This window comes from Mercenaria mercenaria, chromosome 2 (assembly GCF_021730395.1).
Source record: "Mercenaria mercenaria strain notata chromosome 2, MADL_Memer_1, whole genome shotgun sequence".
In the NCBI taxonomy this organism is placed as follows: Eukaryota; Metazoa; Mollusca; class Bivalvia; order Venerida; family Veneridae; genus Mercenaria; species Mercenaria mercenaria.
Window position 1 is genome coordinate 76105116 of NC_069362.1, and position 16898 is coordinate 76122013.

A 16898-nucleotide genomic window follows, 5' to 3' on the forward strand; every position below is an offset into this window, starting at 1 on the left:
TACGACTGAAACATGATGAAATGTCATATTATATATTCCATTGAAATCACGATTAAGTGCTGTATTTATACTTTCTGCACAAAACATGATCAAAACCTCATATATCATGTCCAGAAATATGTGATGTCTTACAATTCTTTGCACATGACTGAATTCCATGAATTATCTGTAAACATAGTATTATGCTGATGTCACATATTTTAGAATTAACAACACAGTTCGAAGGAACAAAGGAACAAAAGTAAGCTGCTTCCTTTTGTTGGACAATGTTACACTTGGTCATGTTTTGTGATTGGACTTCCTTGGTTGAGTGGTTAAGATCACTGTCTTCAAATCTCATGCTCCAAAGAGATGAGGGTTCAAAACCTTGTTTGGGTGTAGCATTCTTCATGTGAGGAAGAAGCCATGCTGCTGGTTAGTGGTCCTTCCCAGGTGCCCACATGTGGTGAAATGCTGACCAGAGTGGCACCTTAGGGGTCTTCCTCCTCCGCTATATTACCTTAATTGTATTGGTATGAACTTTAAACCCAACAACAACAAAAATGTCCTAATGAAAGTATATGGTATCTTATTATTGCTAATGAGTGTTTTGGTGTTATTCAGAAGGTCAGTGTCATATTTTGCAATAGGTCAAGGTCACTATTTTCAGTTGTGGGGTCAGTTGGTGTCATACTGCAACTCAAATGCTTACCGTATTTTGGGGTGTATTGGTCGCACTTTTCCACTCATTTTGCTACCTGAAAAAGTCCCTGCGACTTATACTACAGAACGTTGCCAGCAGAATTTTTTCAGGCCAATTTTTCGGCCGTGGCACTTGCAAAATTAGGTGCATTTGTTACGAACGAACAAAATGGTAAAAAAGATAAATTTTGACAGTGTTTCAAGGAATAGTGGTTATTTTCAGTAAGGTATATCGTAAATATCCCACACAGGCCATTAAAATTACAAATGACTACAATTCAACGCTGTACTTGCAGTTTGAATTATGTCTGTATCTACTTTCATTTTACTGGTCGCCAGTGACAGGTACTTGTACACCGGGTTGGATAAAAATAACCCTGTACGCTTTCAACGAATCAGGTTCTGTTAATAATTCAGTCCACATCATCAGTATGGCCGCTTAAATTTTCTGACCATTTCCAGAGCAGAAATTGGGTGCGATACATCACTGCGACCAGTACACTCCAAAATATGGTAAATATATGTATCAAGTCAGGGTTTTTTGTAGCTAATTTGGGAACATAGCCTATACCCCCAAAATTGGGAATTTTGACGCGTAAATGTTCCAAATTGTGAAATATTTAGTCCCATAGGATATAGTAAGGATGTGTTTAAGCACTTTCTCATACACTTATTTCACATTGTACAACCTCTTTAACAGACTTATATTACAAAATTGTCCATAATTTGGTCAATTTTTGTGCAATTGTGATGAAATTTTTTTCAGAATGTAGATTGGGAATTTTTGCACTCATTTTGGGAAAAAGACATACTTTCTGGCATTGGGAATATAGCCGAATAACAGCTATAAAAATGGCCGGAAAAAAACCCTGCAAGTATTTTGCCTTCTGGAAGTTAACTTAGTGAGGAAATACTTCCAGACAGTGACATGAACTTCTGATGATTTTGTGATGTGTAAAACACATTAAAATGAAAAAAGTAGGATTCGTTTGAATTTGCTATAAAAATTAAATGTCATGAATGTGAAAAATAATGCAGATGACTTTGAAATTTGTCAGGAGTTCACCAAGGGCATTGTTAAAGAAACCTTTGGACAAAAAGGTTGCATTTGCATTCATTAAAATGTCATTGTCACCTGAGTTTTGCCTATCTTTTTTACATGCAGTAGATGTAACTTTCTGCATTTCTAATGTACCGAGATAATTATTATCAGGCTTGTGTCAAACATGCACATGTTCCATTGACGTAGAAAGGAAGGCGTAAAGCAAGATCTTGCACCAAGAAGACACTTTATATTATTATTATCTGTTGTAATTTTTTTTGCAAATACGCTGTCACAGTATGGTTTTCAACAAATAAAACTATGATTTTGACAACAAAATTTAATAGTTCCTTTTAGTTTAGTGTATAAATACCTTCCAGATAGCTTATAAATGTCATTGATGTAATTGTCGCACTTCTCAACATCTTAAACCTAAACAAAACATAAGTGTGGAAAATATCAAAAGCTATCACATTTGTCACCCATGATTTGAAATATGCTGACTTGACGACTGTTCACATGTCTTAGACTAAAACTCTGCCAATACAGCCTACCACTTTGCATTATAGGTATTTCGCTACCAGCACAGTAACACATAGCGTTATATTAGCAGCCTAACATAACCCTTGGATTTAATACACATATTTAAACCTGAACCTCAGGTTGAGGGCTTGCACCTCCTTAATTTAAATTTACAAAAATAGCACATACAAAAAAAAGCGTCAACTAAAAATTGATGTTCTAAATATTATTTGGGTGTTTTAATACATGTTATGTTCATGGTACAGGTTGAAGTAAAAACTAGAGTCAACATATATTATTGTATCTAATGCCCATTTTGTCCCTCTAAAGGTGATGCCATGTTCAAACAACTTTAATAAAATATCGCTATTTTTGATCATTTTCAACCTCAATGCTCTAAAATTGATGTGTTTTTGATATTTGCTCAAAGATTGAAAACGTTTTAAAGGAATTATTGAAAGAAAGAAGGTTAGGAAATTGAATAGATAACGAAATTTGTTTCATTTGAATTCAAACACTGAAATTAAATCTTTTAACTCAAAAAGCGTGCTAAAATGAAAGGCTGGTTCTGATATTGTAATAGAGTTTATTTAGTAATTGATTTTCACAAATTACAAAATATTAGTTTAAACAAGTATCTTAAAGATGATCATCGTTGGTTGTGAATGAAAGAAAATGAGTTTCAGAGTAAACATATATTCCTATAATTACATGTTTGCCCTTTAACCCGCAATCTTTTGTGAAATATATTGATAGAATCTTTTTAGAAATCGCACAAAGAGAAATAAATTTATTAGTGATAAGAAAATAATATTTGGTTAAATGCGTTATTTTGCCGTCTTGTTGAATTTAAATCTTTCCAGTAGATAATGACTAGTTTCCGTTGAAATTCTTAGGTTTGACTTATTAAAATTTTATACAAATAACACTGTAACAATAGCTAAGATGTTTGTTTTTGGTTTGAGCACCCATGAGAATTTAGGGTATCTGGTCCTTTTGTGAGACTGAGGTTAGTTTTTATCCTTGTGTTTGTTCAGAATTTGCACTTGATGTCATCTCGAAGCCCTAAAGTGTTGGAGGTCGTACCTTGAAACCTCAAGATTTTTTTACGTAGACGGCAAAAAAAGTCAATTAGATGGCAAAAAAAGTCACAATTGAATTGCAATGGTTAATGCAGTATAACGTTAATAGAAAAGAAATAGCAGTGTATGTGAGACTTGAGTTGTTCCCCTGGATGACAGAATGAAAAACTGTACTGTCGTGCTTGTCTGTCAGCTGAACTCAGACTTCAACTAAAGTATAAGGATCACTTGACGCTTATATACTGAAAACAGAAATAAGTCATTACTCAGTACTTTTGTTTAATCTTCAGTCAGTGATTTTCCCAAAGCATCAGTTAACTGTATCATTCTATACACATTATACCTGTAAAACGACTCTAGAGTTTTCATCTTCAAACGTTTTTATGTCAAAAGGTAAGAAAGTGGTCATGTACATGTTTGTGATTAGTTTTTTCAACACAGACATCTGTTACACCAGGATATAGAAGATCCGTTTAATTATGCATGGAAGTTAAATTTAGAGATATTAAATCCAAATATAGGAAAATAAAATTGAATTAATTAATATCATTAAAGTAATAGCCAATCAGTCATTTAAACAGGTTTCCCATATATGTCCTGCTTAATTTTTCAGCAAACAAACATTGTGACATTTACTGCATACAGCTTGGGTGAGGATGAATATGAGATACAAAAAACATGGGCTTTCCACAAGACATTTTTTGTCGACGGTGTCATTAACTGCCCCATTTATTTCGCTCTGCAAACTCAGAGCACTTAGTTAGCAGCATGAAATTTAAATCATTATAGACATAAATGTGTTCAAAAAAAAAGTTTCCTTAATTGCCAAAATATTCTATCACATGACAGGACCTGGAGCCATGTTGGTTTAATAAGCAGAATCTGACAGTTAAACCATACTAATTTATGCTAATTTTCGCTAATGAGAGATTTGTAAAAGGTATTCATCCACCTTGAAATACATTGACCTTTTTATCATATTTCAAGTATATCTGACAGTTTAAAAGAAGCAAAAAAAACTTCTTACAACTTACTAGATTCAAATCTTGAATACAGCTAGATATATACTATAGAAATCATTTTTCCGCAGGCAGTTCTGCCAGTTCTTCATCTTTTAACAAGTGGATGAAAAATCATAGAATGTTGCTTATTTGCTTGCAGACTTATGTGGCACAACATTTGAACATCCATTTATTGTTTGCTTTGTAATAATCATGAAAGACTGGCATATTGCCTTTCTTTCATGCCGCCAAATTGCTATGCTATCCTTTGCTATGCTGACTCCTTTCAAATTGTATGAAGTACACTTAACTGTTACTTCAACATGAAATTTCTCTAAGAAGTGCTAAAAACCTTTCCTTAATTTAAATTGTGCTTAATTGACCTGTATGAGGTAAATCAAAAAAGAATTTTGTGTCTTTTACACCAATAATTGTTGAAGATGTTTTTTACACTGTCTTGAGTTATTGTGTCTATTTCAGTACCATCTTTAGGGTGATAGGAGTTATTTATAATTTTTCCTTTAAAGAGTTCCAGGCAATGACCTCATAACATCTTTTAAGCAAAACTCTATTTGTAACATTTATAAATCATACATTCTGTGGTGTAAACATGATTATGATTAATGCCTACATTTGGTTTAAATTAAAATCTTGTTAACTAAATCTAAATTATTTTCAAACAGTTAATTTACTTCTTCAGTTCATACAAAGGATTTTTCTGTTGTACCTTACCCCACCCACTGAGTATGACACCTAGATCTAATTAACAATTACACTGGAATTATCTGCTACCAGTCAACAAGTACCTGTTAATTGACTGGAACCCATCTGAATTTCAAGGTTATAAGAGAAATTGACCCAGTGATTGAGGTATTGTCCCAAGGGGTCTTGTGAGTTTTATTAGGGTCAGGAACATTGGTCTTTGACTGCAGGAAACCTCTGTTACTATAGAAATATTTACAACATGAATTTCTCTTTTTGATAAATGGACTGTTTCCTCTGTTCCTTTTGACATCCTGTTAAATTGTGCAACCTACATGTATTGTCCTTTTGTCTTTCAGGATGTGCCAGAGCTGAAACAGAACCAAACATGCTAAACTACTGTCATAAAAAGGTAAATATCCTCTGCTGCTTTCATTCTTGCTTAGGATCAAACTGTCCATGTAAAACAGGCAAGTCCAGGGTTCATCACAAAACTGTCTTTCTTGTTTGCTTCACATTACATTCTAATTTTAGAAAATGTGTAAGAAATGTACATGCTAAAGACAGTTAACAATATTCTGCAGCAATGTTAAATATTAGACATCATCTGTATAAAGATATGGAACCATCCAAATTTTTTAATTACATTGATTGACACACTCATAACTAGCAATTATTTCAAGGTTTTGAAGGGGCCATGTTCTGAGAGCAGGAGGTCTTTGATTGTGAAAGTGTAAGACTGCTCTAAATGATTTATATGATGGGTGAATAGAAACATTGGAAGTGTTAATGTCATACAGTGACAGGCAGATATTTCATGTGAGATTTACATGAAGCTGGGGCCTTAGTGTGAGATTGTTTCCTAGGCTGATTTTTATCTTTACTAAGTAGACATGAGGGGAGATAAGATCAAGCTGCAATTACATGAAATATTTCAAACATGGCTCTCTTGCAGACTATACAACATGTTTATTTCTGTTTTATTGCCTGACAAGAAACATTTGCCAGCTCAGGCAGCCCCTTATTCTTACTTTAGGAAAACCCTTTAGAAATGAAAACTGTTGGAAACAGAATGACATAAAGAGGAAAGTTAAAATTATTTGAAGAACAAAAGATACCTGTTTTTTGTATGGCTGATTGTAACGGTCAAATTCATAACTCAAAATATAGCCTGAATATGACCACACATTTTGCAACTTACTCTGTGCATATCCGACCTGGTGTAGGAAAATGGGCACAGACCTGAGACCATGCAGAAGTCTGGTGACATCTCTGTCACACTTTGAAGTTGTGTTTTTTTTAAAGTTCATTTACCATTTTTTGATACAACAAAAAAACATGGGTTCATGGAGCAGTAAAATATTTGAAAAATAAGTTAAGTTTCTTAACCTGCTGCAGTCATTAGAGACACACCTACTGCAATGTTAAAACCTTGGAATAATAAAAATGTTGCTTTGCTTCATAAATTTTACTGATTTCTTTTATAAAAATATAAAGTGACATGAGTTATTGTTTGATATTGTTATTAATTGCATAATTAAATTATGTAATAAATTGTGTCATATGAGGTGATGTGTGTGTAGAAAAGACAATAGAAAAGCAAGCCAGTTTTATCACATGTCAATTGTATCCTTGAAAAAGGTTATTTTAATACTTAAAGTTTTGAGAATTTATTTTAAGATTTTGTCACAAAATGCAGTTACTGTTTGTACTCATAAGCATATTTTATTTGATAATTTAATGTCTGACAGGGGAACAAAGGCAATTACCACAAGATTATTAAATATTTCGTAAACAAGTCATAAATGTTACAATTATAATTTAATACAGCTACAAATCGATCATTACAGATAATAATATGCCAGAATTGTGGCATTATGTCAACCCATGTAAAAACATGTTTTTTCCTTTTCGGTGTAATAGTCCGTGTGTACTATAACAATGTGATGTAAATTTGTATCGCCAGATAGTAGTTGCAGAAAAAATCTTGCCCTTGCTGGTTTCATGTTGAAACCTCTGACTTAACCAATTCAGGTGTTGAGTTCGATCCCTGGTTTCATGCTCTCTTTTTCATTGTCTACAAGCACAGAAATTATATACTTTTCAAAAGCAGTGTTAAATGCAGCAAAACAAAACTAAAAAACTTTTTACATTTCATAAATATCAGACGAATAAAAATGTGGAAGTCAATACATGCATAGCTGTTGGCACGAACTGGTTTTTTTCTTTTAAAATTCACAGGGAAGACAAGCTGAGAATGTCAGCAGAATCTTGTATTTTTGACCAGGAAAATTATTTTTGACAAGGTCCACCTGGTTACTTACAGTTACGTGAGAAATTAATGTTGCAAAAAATTCCTGCTAGACATAAATAAGCCTTGATGGCAGTGTGTTGAAAGTTGCGTAGATTTTCAGAACACAAAAATGTAGCTTGGTTAAAGCTGGCAAGTGCAAACTCTTCATTTTAGAGGTAAAAGAGAAAGAAAAACTTGGACATACCTTTGTAATATGTAAATATTTTTTGTCACTTTGCAAAACATTTTGAAGATATATAGCTAAGTATCAACTCTCAACATACAAAAAATAATACTTGGAAATTAGAATTAATTTATAATAGTAAAAAAGCAAATGATAAATCTTGCTAAGGAAGTATACCTGTAAATTACAAACACTTGCTTTTTGCAACATTTGCTTATTAAATTATATTAAGGTCTGTTAATATTTATTGTAAGGATGTATAACAAATATCCACTACTTGAAAACAGTAATTTGCTAATTTAGGATATTTCCAATAAGTAATTGTTAATCAGAAACTAAATATATATTTAAAACTGTTCAAAGTTTACTATAAACCTAGGACAAACTCTAGTAAATAATGGACATACAAGGGTTGATCCAAAAAGTATTGTCATTGCATAAATTACTTTATTCATTGTAATATTATAACAGAAATTATATCAACATGTAAAACCACCATTTGATATCAGAATAATGCATCTAATCATACCAAATTATACTGACATGAAATTAGTCTTCCAGGTGTCAACTATGAAAGGTATAGTGTCATCCTCCCAAGATGAAGTATGTTATGTAAGCTAAGGCTTCTTTTTGCTTAGTGAGAAAAATGTAAAAAAATTTATGTCAATAACATCAGTGAGGTGCAGTGATCACCATCCTTTCAGTACATGTTGACTTCGATAAGTAAGCAGCACATTTTAATTGATTTTTTTCCAGAATTTATTGCAAATACATCAAGGTGCCTGGGTAGGAAGTTTTGTTAAAACATGGTCAACCATCAAAAACTGTCAGTCATGGTCATCATTTTTCCTGGGTATTAGCATGTAATCATACATCAGATGAAATAAACTGTGACAGATTAAAAGTTTAGCATGAGTGTTTGCTGATAAATAGTTCAATATATTTCAAAGATGGTGGAAATACTGTCTTTCCCCCAAACTTCCTGCTATATATAGTTCAGTGTAGTACATAGAATGCGGAAATATTGGCATTCCCAAAAATTCCTGCTTTTCATAGTTCAGTATATTACAAAGAAGGTGGAAATATTGGCATTCCCAAAAAAATCTGCTTTTCATAGTTCAGTATGTTACAAAGAAGGTGGAATTTTTGGCATTCCCCAAAATTCCTGCTTTTCATAGTTCAGTATATTACAAAGAAGGTGGAAATATTGGCATTCCCAAAATTTGTTGCTTTCCATAGTCAATTACATCAGATAAAGGTGGAGATTTTGTCATTCCCAAAAATTCCTGCTTTTCATAGTTCAGTATATTACAAAGAAGGTGGAAATATTGGCATTCCCAAAATTTGCTGCTTTCCGTAGTCCATTACATCAGATAGAAGGTGGAGATTTTGTCATTCACAAACTTCCTGCTTTGCATAGTCCATCCATTACATTACATGGAAGGCAGAGATTTTTGTCATTCCACAAGCGTCTGCCTTGCGTAGTTCAGTATATTACATAAAAGGTCGAAATATTGGCATTCCCAAAACAGATAGAAGGTGGAGATTTTGTCATTCCCAAAACTTCCCTGCTTTGCATAGTCCATCCATTACATTACATGGAAGGCGGAGATTTTTGTCAATACACAAACGTCTACCTTGCATAGTTCAGTATATTACATAGAAGGTCGAAATATTGGCATTGCCAAAACAGATAGAAGGTGGAGATTTTGTCATTCCCAAAACTTCCTGCTTTGCATAATCCATTATGTTACATGGAAGCCAATACTTCCTGCTTTGCATAATCCATTACATTACATGGAAGCCAATACTTCCTGCTTTGCATAGTCCATTACATTACATGGAATGTGGAGATTTTGTCATTCCCAAAACTTCCTGCTTTGCGTAGTCCATTACATTACATGGAAGGTGGAGATTTTGTCATTCCCCAAACGTCTGCCTTGCACAGTTCAGTATATTACATAGAAGGTCGAAATATTGGCATTCCCCAAAACTTTCCTGCTTTGCATAGAGCAGTATTATACATAGGGGGTGGAAATATCATTCTCTAAATATCCTGCTTTGCATAGTTCAGTATATTAGATAGAGGGTAGAATGTCTTCCCCAAACTGCCTGCCTTTCAGAAGTAAATGTCTGGTGAAATTTATCTGGAAATACAGAAAACTGTTGTAACAGTGGAAAAAGTTGCAATATTGTAACATGTGCTACATTCACTGCACCAATAAATGCAGTAAGTACAAGATGGCACACCCAGTATAGAAGTTGTGCCATAAAACCAATCAAAACACCATGCCATCAAACAAACTTAGGAATTCACTGTATTTGTATGAGAGAAAATTCCACTGTCAATATCATGAATGCTTCCTTGTAATTTAGTATCAAGCTAAAAAAGGAGAAAGTGCAAGCTACTCATGGATCCACCCAGGAAATGGGATCAAAGGTGCTATCTATGAATAATATATAAATATTACTAGTATAGTTAAATTATTCTGATTACCATTTGCATAACACATCTCAAAAGAAATTTAATGCTGTGATTATAATTGAGAGCCTTTTCTGAAAGGATAAGATTATAAAATTTTAATATGAATCAGAATCAAAATATGCAGTGTTTTAGATCTTGTGATAAACATTGCCTTTTTTACTAGTATGTGTGAAAATGAGTTTTTTGTCTTGAATTTTATATTCAAGAAGCATTTGAACATGCTGTTTAAGTAAATAAGTATTATAAATAATGCATATTTTCTATTCAAAATATCGGTAGGGAGATCTATATTGCTTATTTATCATGCACTTTTACTCAAATTCCCATCACTGAAATGTTCATTCATAAAATATATTTAAAAGGATATATGAGCCGTGCCATGGGAAAACCAACATAGTGGCTTTGCGATCAGCATGGATCCAGACCAGACTGCGCGGATGCGCAGGCTGGTCTGGATCCATGCTGGTCGCAAAGCCACTATGTTGGTTTTCTCGTGGCACAGCTCATATTCTTTGTGACCTTGAAAAACATTCTTGAAAGTCAAATTAACACCTGGTTGTTCACCCAGCTGAACCAAAGGTTAGTTGAAAACAACACCAGATTAACAAAAAAAGCATGTATACAATAGTTGTCAGACCCTTGCAGATCCATAACAGATGCTACAGTTAAGGCCCTTGAAATGCCTTAGTATGAAGTTTTACCTATGTATTCAGTTGCATAACTAATTGAACGGGACAGAACCAGAAAATACATGTTCCGCATGCCATTGCTTTGGTGTGTTAATAATATTCATTAATGGTTCCTGTTAACATTGTTTGGTCATTATTTCATTTATTCATTTACTACGTAGTGTGAATTTGAATACTGTAGTCTTTTAAAAACTAAAGAAAACAATCAGTGGTGGAAGAGATAGCCGACAGTAGCAACAAGATTCTGCCACAAGATTGTTAAAATTTTACTAAATGTATATACTTTGTAACGTGGTTATATATTCTGTTTATAGGCTAGACTTGTATACTGCCACCTGGTTTAAGGTAGGCAGGTGACAGGAACGTGTCTGCACAACACTCTTATACTTCCATTTATTATGAATCACCAAAAACATCTTCAAAGAGGAAATTCCTTTACTCTATTTCAAAAGGGAATTACATTTAACTGCAGTATGCATTTTTAAAAAAAGACATTAACATTATGCATAACACGTATTTACTACAGAAAAGATTAAATTCGACAGCTTTATTTTTCTGGTATATCGCATAATTTTAACCGCTTATTCCCATCAGTGAAAATTTCATTCATAAATGGTAGGTAAAGGATATACGCTTCACTTCGTCTGATTATCTACATACATAATTAAGCAGTGGTGATACGTAACCTACTGAATCAAGCTATATTTTATTCGAGTCCCATGCAAGATAGACAGATCACTGACTGTCCCCATAAATCATTCATATGGAGGAAAATGTACATATCTTTCACTTATTGATATTTTTTTCGGTATTGAAGTTATCATTATGGTGATAAATTTGACAAGATCAAAGATAGAAATTAAAATATTATGTCTCCAGATTGCATCTGGTGTATATATACAAACCAAAATCAGGGTGGTGATAAAGATTGTTACATTTTAAGTGTGATGTTAATTATTTCAAAATATAAGTTTATGACTGGCTTACTGACCTTATTTAGAAGCACTAAGGAAGCAAGCACAGGGATTCAAAAATAGTCTGAAGAAAAGGTCGAAAAAACGTTATTATCTAGTGAACGTCTTAAATAATTGTAACAGTCTGGCGAAGGCGGTGTTTATTTGTACTGCTTGTAAATGCATGTGTCATTGACTTCTTTATGAATTGAATAGATACATTGATGTTATGAAATAGCTGTTTTTCAGACATAAAGGAATAAGGTATAATTAAGGGGTTTGTACAGTTTCAGGGTGTGTCATTGGTGTAAAGGTGGAGTGGGTTGTCTGGAACTTGTGACATGCAGACATAAAATTAGTTCAGGCTGGTACCTGACATACTGTAGTACTGACGTACTTGATCCAGGATGCACTCAATTTATCTATGGAGTAAAAGGTAAAATCATTTGAAGTCCTGTATATATATAGATGGTTTCACACTTTTGTCAATCAAGTTTGATCTCTTTCCTTTGCTCAAGTCTTACTTAAAAAATAATCTTTTACTTGATATTTGTTGCAACTTTTCTTTAACCTTTAGCCTGCTGGTTTGTGCAGGCTAATCATGGTCTGCACTGTCCGCTATTCAGTCAGTAAATTTTCAGTGAACACTAAGTTGAATAATAAGTGGTACTGTCCAGATTGAATGATGGAAGGTCCATTTAAAACATCTAGCAGGGTAAAGGTTAATAACTTGAAGCTTGAATCTTTCATCTATTAACTACAGTTCTCGCACAGTATAAACATGTACCTTTCTGAATATAATGTTACGGTAAGAGGTTAACCGTTAGCCTGCTTGCGAACAAATGATTCTGCCTTTGCAACCAGTGCTGACCAAGACAGCTCAGTGCTACAAGTATCACTATAAAATTGCATGAATCACCATTTGGTTAAGAACTTCTTTAGGCAACTTCTAATTAGGAAGCTATTCACCTATTTATTGCTAATATTGTCTTATTTATTATGTACTTTTTGGTTTATCATCAATAAATAATCAAGTTTTAAGAAGGTTTTAATGTTAACATCTGCACATCAAAATTACTAATAACAACTTCAAACAAAATTTCAAACTCTATTCCAATTCATTGAAATTTTTAATGAAGATATTAGCAATAACTCTATTTTGCATGGTCTTAATAGAGAAACACCTTCAATTTCGAGTCATAAATTGATTCAGGGTTTTTCCTTTTTGACAGTTCAGAAAACTAGTTACTCAACAAGCTGTGATGTATTGATAATTTCTGCTGAAATTGAATTGAAAAACTGTATAATCTTACATAAATATTGAATGCTGTAAATCAATTGTTATTGCTTAAATGTTTCACTCCACTAAATTGAAATGACAATTTAAATGTTATTCAATCTTCAGAACTGAAGTTTTTAGCTACCTCAGTAGATTTATATTTCTTTCGAAGTTTTCATTGATACAGCCATGTTCTGACTTGCTATGAAACCTGGGTCATTGCCAACGAATTAAACAGGAAAACAAATTTTTAAACCCATATTTGATATGCACAGATTTCAACTGCAAACAAAAGTATTTTGGAAGATTTAAATTGTGTTGTCTGCAAACTTAAGTAATCTTCAGAATTGAAGAGCTGTTTTCAAAATTAATCTCCTTTTTGAAGAGTATCAGTCACATGACACTTGTGTCTGACCTATCAACTACCTGATACACATTTCAAATGAAACCATATTTGCTTTCTTGAAAAATTGGAATTGGTTTTGAATGGAAGATCTCTTTGATCCAAATGTAAATTTGCTCAACGATCTTGACATTTTTGTCTGTAAATCTTTAATATTTTTTGTGACTTGAGCGGCACACACCTATCATGTGTCAAAAAGACATATCCTTGATAATACAAACATGCGTAACTCAATAGAAAGTTCAGAATCAACTAAATCAAGGCTATTATGTACCAAGACTTTCCTATTGTGAGATAATTTCAAAACATCTGAAAAGAATGTAATTAAAATGAAATCGGAAATAAATGATACTTCTCTCAATAAAAGTATGCAGTGTTATAACAATAAAAACTGGGATGCTATAGAAGCAAAAAGATAAATGACTTTTATTTCATGCAATTTTTTTTTGTTATTAAGTGTTTGATATTCTTTTTCATACATTTGTATAATTATGAAAATTGATAGCTTATTGCATTTTAGCATGCAAGAAGTAAAAATAATATTTTATCATAAAACTGCAGAAATTTCTGATGCAATCAACAGAAATAATGTAAATGACATTTTTCGGAATTATAAAGAAAAGTTCGAAAGATAATATTTATTTCTGCATTATTGATGGTTCTCAGCATGCATGTCATATCAATCATAAAGGACTTATCAAATATATACCATCTAAATACTGTAAATTCTTTGTTATAAACTTTGATACTTCACTTCTAACCCTAATCAACTCGCATGTTTGCATTCCCATGCTAGTGGATTATTTATATCAGTTATTTGTATGATATGTCTTGAAATGTTTATTCCATGCATTTTCTTCTGCGGGATCAAGTTTTTGTGATTCTTCTAGAATCTCAGCTATTTCGCTATTTACTTTTATGATGTGTTATATGTTGAGTTAGCTCTGAATTTAAGACGTATCCAGTTGTGAAATTTTGTGTGGGTGGTTCTTAATTCTGACTTTAGAGATTATATACTTCACAAATCAAATCTGTGACACTAATCACATTTTGCAACTTCCATCAACTGTCAAAAGAATGTTTTTTTCTAGTAAATTTTGTGGTATCATTTTGTTTGGCTTTGTTGGATGGAATAGAAAGGAAGTTGTTTTCTTTTGCAGAATGCCTGTGTGACAGACAGTGCAGTGCCTGAGAGTCAGAGACCTTGCTGGAGATGATAATCTATCCTGTTGTGACTTGTAAACTACCTATAGAGTGAAAGCTCTGATCAGTTAGTGCAATTAAAGTGGAGAGTTTCAGTAGAGCTGTTGATGTTACAGCAAATCTTTGTGCTCTGACTTTTATATCAGTATTTATTAAATTGCATTATTTTACAATGGCCAGTACAATGTGACAATTGCACCTTTATAATGTAATTTAGATTGAAAGCTTCTTGGCCACAAAGTATTCACTTTCTTCCAGTATGTTAGAGGTGACAAGACATTCATCTGTATTATTATAAATCAAGAAACTGCCTTGCAAATCTGGGAAAAAAAGAAATCTTCAGGTAAGACATGACACAAGATACACTAAACATACAGAAACAGATAGAAGAAAAGAAAAACAGAGAGATTTGGAATAGAGCATGTGAGCAAAGTCGGTTTTCATTCTGGTCTGACAGGTTTATATAGTATCTGAGATCATTTTGAAAACTGATATTGAAACAACATGGCTACACAAAACAGAAGGAATGAACCAGGACACACTAACAACATGGCCACACAAAACAGGAAGAATGAACCAGGACACACTAACAACATGGCCACACAAAACAGAAGGATTGAACCAGGACACACTGACAACATGGCTACACAAAACAGAAGGAATGAACCAGGACACACTGACAACATGGCTACACAAAACAGGAAGAAAGAACCAGGACACATTGACAACATGGCACACAAAACAGGAAGAATGAACCAGGACACACTGACAACATGGCTACACAAAACAGGAAGAATGAACCAGGACACACTGACAACATGGCTACACAAAACAGGAAGAAATAAACAAGGACACACACAGAAACTGTTGGAAACAGGTCAACACATAATACAGGTCCAATGGGAATGAGCTTGCTTGCACAATAAATGTTGCAATAACAATTCGATAGGGCTGCATGAAAGAAGATTCCTGTACTTACCAAGATTCTATGGAAAAATGACTAAATGAAATGTAATGGATTTATTAAACAGAAAACAAGAGAGCTTCAGAAACAAGAATAATAGGGTAACAATGATAACAAAAGAATGACCACAGTATTGACAGCAGCAGTTCTAAATGATTAATGCAGTGATTCAACAGATTTTTGAAATAAAGAAATGTACTGTATAAAAACACATTGACTCCTTGATTTTACCTACCAGTATTTTGACTCCTTGATTTTACTTACTTATTTTCCATGTTGCTTCAGAGTGCCGAGTGAAGCTAACAAATGATACTTACATGAATAATGAATGATAAATATACATAAAGTGAACAAAATTAATATTTGAAATAACCTGAAAGCCAATCATGGCCTTCTCACTGCATATACCTTGTTTTGACTGTTAATAATTTGGTCCAATCATAGTACATAATTTTTCAGATGACTATTTCTTGCCTTTGCAGTTGGATAACTTGTCAGATATTTTACGTTAGATATGGGAATATTTCAGTGGTTCGAAAGTGGCAAAATTTTCAGTTTTTGAGCAAAGTGTGCATGCTTTCCAGTGACAATGATGACATAGTAAACTATTTAGCTTGTTATTAAAAGAAAAAAAAAAGACGTTTTTCACTGCATATGTTTATATACTGAAGAAAATTACACGAGATAAGTTTTCAAAGATCTCTCTATCCTTGCCTTTGGAATGTGTATAGATGTCAAGTTTGTCGTATTATACATAGAAGAGGTATTTGAAACAGTCGGGAGATTTCACTTTTGGACTTTGGTGCCTACAGAAATTGTATTTGCAACTGATAAAAGATTATGTGCTTCACAAAGGTAAAACATTTTTTCAGAATACTTGACAACACCTGTAGTCAAGATGAACATGTCTCACTAGAAAATTGTCACAGTGGAGCCGTAGGACACTGGCGGAAGCCTTCATTAACAGTTTAATGAATTTGGAATAAATCTGAATTGGGAAAGACGGTCGGTGACTGTTGTTGTACAAAATTGGTTTTCGTATTGGTCTGACAGATATAAAATACTTCTGAGATCATTGCGAAAACTGATTTTGTTCCCAATGTAACATCTGTTCTAGACTAGCTTCTACACAATGATTACTAGACCTACGCAAGTCCAGGATGGAATGATCCAAGAAACGGTTCAAAACAAGGGGTACACTAATTGGTAAGCAAAATATTGTAAAGAAGTACATAAGTATGAACAACGAGTGTTAGTTACTCGACAGCTTTGGTATGCAAGTTGTAACCCTATATTATATTCAAATATACACGAATTATTGAATATGTTGACTTACTGTTTTATCATCTTCGTATTTATTATTGCTTGATGTAAAACTATTCAAAGTTTTGCAGACAATAAACATTTTAAAGATA

General features: G+C 33.2%; 1 long non-coding RNA gene across 4 annotated transcripts in view; it reads left to right on the forward strand.

Moving 5' to 3' along the window:
* Positions 1 to 16898, forward strand: part of LOC123564352 (uncharacterized) — a 302958-nt gene extending 286060 nt beyond the window's left edge. For all 4 annotated transcript variants that reach the window (XR_008369891.1, XR_008369894.1, XR_008369892.1 and 1 more), the window contains 3 exons: positions 5390 to 5442; positions 11922 to 12070; positions 14477 to 16898. This is a non-coding gene — a long non-coding RNA (uncharacterized LOC123564352). The remainder of the gene's footprint in view (positions 1 to 5389; positions 5443 to 11921; positions 12071 to 14476) is intronic.